Genomic DNA, 3,480 nt, shown 5'->3' on the forward strand with positions numbered 1-3,480 from the left:
CTGTGGTGCATGATGTGAACTTCACAAAGAATTAATAAACATGTTTTTAAAAAATTATATACATATATTATTAGACTTAAGAGATACTAGATGTCCCAAAACTCATGGTGAGTATTAAAGTAACCAAAACATGTGAGTTCCCTGGAATTTCCCACTAGAGCTATTAGCAGAGAGTGCGTCATGTTCTTCCTTTCTACTCCTCTCTAGTTTCTACCATCAAATGCTGAGCCACCATGTGCTGCAAGCAGTGTTTTAGTGATCTTGGTAGTATTGTGTGATTTTTGTTTTTAACCAACAATAATGTCTTAAAAATTCTCTAAGGACTCAATATTTTATTAGGAGTCTTCTCATACGTGGACTCAAAGACAAGCAAATCCACACTGCATAGGAATGCTGGGCCTTGACTTGATTTACCATTCTGGTGAGCGGTGATCTTTTCTTAGCCTGCATGAAGAAGGTCCAGTGCTTTCACAACCACTTAATTCTGAAGCAGCATTGACCAAGGCTAGGCATGGACACAGAATGGATTCAAGGAGGCATCCATCACCTCCCTACAGACAGTAATGGCAGCAATACTGGAAATCTCAGCTGAAACAGAGAGGGAAGTGCTTTTAAACGGCTGCAAGTTGCTTGGTCTATTCCTTGCAAAGACCAAAAGTGTCCGGGGATTGGTATCATCTTGAACATAGCTTTGGATCAATGTCAGGACGGTGGCCCCCTTGCTCTGTGTCTGGGACAGCTTGAGTGTGATCTGTGGCAGCTCCATAACTCCCTATGGAATTGAGCCCGTTTCCTTCTGCCACACTTTGCTTCATAATGGACTTTGCTTGGCTTCTCTCACTTCCGTTCCTATGCCCTCTGAGAAGTCTTTCTAATAAACATTTTCATATGTGCTTTTGTGTTCGGATCTGTGAAAATGCTTTCCGAACCGCAGGGTCTGGCTTGCCTGCCTATGCACGTGGTCTGTCGGTCTCCTGACTCCGCACCCAGCGCTGCAGCCATGACTTCCTTACAGCTTGCCCTGTTCAGTGTATCTGACAAAACTGGCTTTGTGGAACTTGCCAGAAACTTCGCATCTCTTGGTTTTAGTCTGGTCGCTTCCAGAGGCACAGCAAAAGCGATTGAGGATACTGGCCTGTCAGTGAAAGATGTGTCTGAACTAACGGGGTTTCCAGAAATGTTCGGGGGGCGTGTGAAGACCTTACATCCTGCCGTCCAAGCCAGAATCTCCGCACACAATATTCCAAAAGATGCTGCTGACATGGCCTGGCTTGATTTCAGCCCAGAGTTTTTGTCTGTTACCTGTACCCCTTCGTGAAGACTGTGGCTTCTCCAGATGTAACTGCTGAGGTAGCTGTTGAGCAAATCAATATTGATGGTGGGATCTTACTGAAAGTTGCAGCCAAAAACCATGCTTGAGTGACAGTCATCTGTGAACCACAGGACTAGGCAGCCGTGGCCTGGCCACTGTGTGCAAGAGCAAGGAGGAGCTGATAGGGTGTCTTCATTTGGTGATTTTGTTGCATTATCTGACATTTGTGATGTTCCAACTGCAAAAATTATCTCCAGAGAAGTGTGGGATGGTGTTGTTGCCCCAGAATATGAAGGAGAAGCCTTGAAAATACTTTCAAAAAAGAAAAAATGGAAACTACTGTATTCTTCAGATGGACCAGTCCTACAAACCAGTTGAAAATGAAGTTCGAGCACTCTTTGGTCTTTGTTTAAGCCAGAAGACAAAGAACGGTGTCATTGACAAGTCATTATTTAGCAATATTGTCACCAAGAATAAAGATCTGCCAGAGTCTGCCCTCAGAGACCTCATTGTGGTCCCCATCACTGTCAAGTATACTCAGTCTAACTCAGTGTGGCACGCCAGGAACAGGACAGCAGTCTCGGATACACTGTACACGCCTTGCAGGTGATAAGGCAAACTCTTGGTGCTTTCGACACCACCCATGAGTGCTTTCCATGACGTTTAAAGCCCGGGTGAAGAGAGCAGAAATCTCCAGTACCATGGATCAGTACGTGAGCGGCACCACTGGTGAGGGGGGAGACCTGGTGAGATGGAAAACGCTGTTTGAAGAGGTTCCTGAGTTACTCGCTGAGGCAGAGGGAAGGAATGGTCGGCCAGCTGAGTGGCGTGTCTGTCAGCTCTGATGCGTTCTTCCCTTTCAGAGATGGTTGTGATGAGGCCTGTGACGAACTGGGGATCGTGTTGTCTCGTACAGAGGGCTCTTCCACCACTGACCTCCGTGGTAGATACTCATGCGCGGGGTCTTGAAAGTACCTCTTTTGAAAGAGAGTCACTTGCATCTTAACATTTGGGTCCATGCTTTTAGGTAGTGTGTCTTGCTTATTTGAAACGTATAGCTTTCTAGCCTACGCACGACACCATGTGTGGAGGCTTGTTTCTATACAACCTGGAGGCAACCATCCCTGCTGAAGCCAGCTTTCACAGAAAGTCCCTGTGAGACACCTAAGTGCAGGTGACATATAATGACTGCTCGCCCCAGGGCTCCTTTCTTAGTGCCTCTCAGAAGCTTGGCTCTTTGCCTTCTGGACCAACAGCCAGTTATCCCCTGGGAACCGATTCTTAGCAGGAGCTAGATAATGCTGATACAGCTCTTCCTTCCTCCATTCACTACTTAGTAACCTGTTTGCTACAAACCTGCAAACGGACCCAGTGTTCTCCTAGAGCTTCCCACGAATAGTGAGCAGGTGTGAACTGTGAGCCAGGCACTGTGTAACTGGATCTGTGTCCCTGTGTTATTCCTGGGTCACACAGGATGCCTGAGGTCAGCTGTAACCTTTAGTCAAATGCAAATAGAAAGATGGCTGTTCGTCAGAATTGGTAGGACCTTGTAAAATTACACAAATGAACCACCAAGATTCTAGAAAACACTAGGGATGCTCTTGCTTCTTGTCATCTCCAGCTTTCACTCAGGTCAGCGTGTCTGGCTTCCATGTCTGAAGTCGACCCCACACCCTCCTGCAGCGGGACATCGTGTTGCTGGCCTTCAGACACACGAATTATTGAATCAACCGGGGCTTCTCACTTGCTCCCTTTCCAGTCTATAAAGCCTTCTGATCAAGGATCTTTTGTTAGGTCGGCTACCTCAGTTGTCCACGTTCCTGCTGTGGGTTGTGTAACTGGTCCCACCATCAGGTACAGTTTATTGAATGGCTAGAAACTACAAGTGACCTTGTCCCTCCCATTGTCCACTAAGGCTGACCTTTGCTGAAGTTGTGGACACATTTTTTTTTTTTTTTTTACATCCAATCCTATAAGAACAATTATAGACGTTCAATCTACATAAATCCACCTGGTGCAAATAAAGGAAACAGATGATGCCCATGTATTTATAGGGACGATGAGCCTGGGACAAGCCAGCCAGCCAACAGATTGTGCCTGACAAGTATTCATGAAAGGTGTGGAAGCTTTGAACCCAAAGTGTTGTTTTTGTTCTTGGAAAACACAAA

The 3,480-nt window shown here is 46.1% G+C and overlaps 1 pseudogene across 1 annotated transcript; it reads left to right on the forward strand.

Moving 5' to 3' along the window:
* The first annotated feature begins 916 nt into the window (after positions 1-916).
* On the forward strand, positions 917-2,281 carry LOC308438122 (bifunctional purine biosynthesis protein ATIC-like; annotated as a pseudogene). Its single transcript has 2 exons — positions 917-1,314; positions 1,479-2,281. The product of its transcript is annotated as a bifunctional purine biosynthesis protein ATIC-like (transcript).
* The last annotated feature ends 1,199 nt before the right edge of the window (positions 2,282-3,480 follow it).

The sequence above is a fragment of the Micromys minutus genome, assembly GCF_963924665.1.
Source record: "Micromys minutus genome assembly, chromosome: 27".
Lineage (NCBI taxonomy): Eukaryota > Metazoa > Chordata > Mammalia > Rodentia > Muridae > Micromys > Micromys minutus.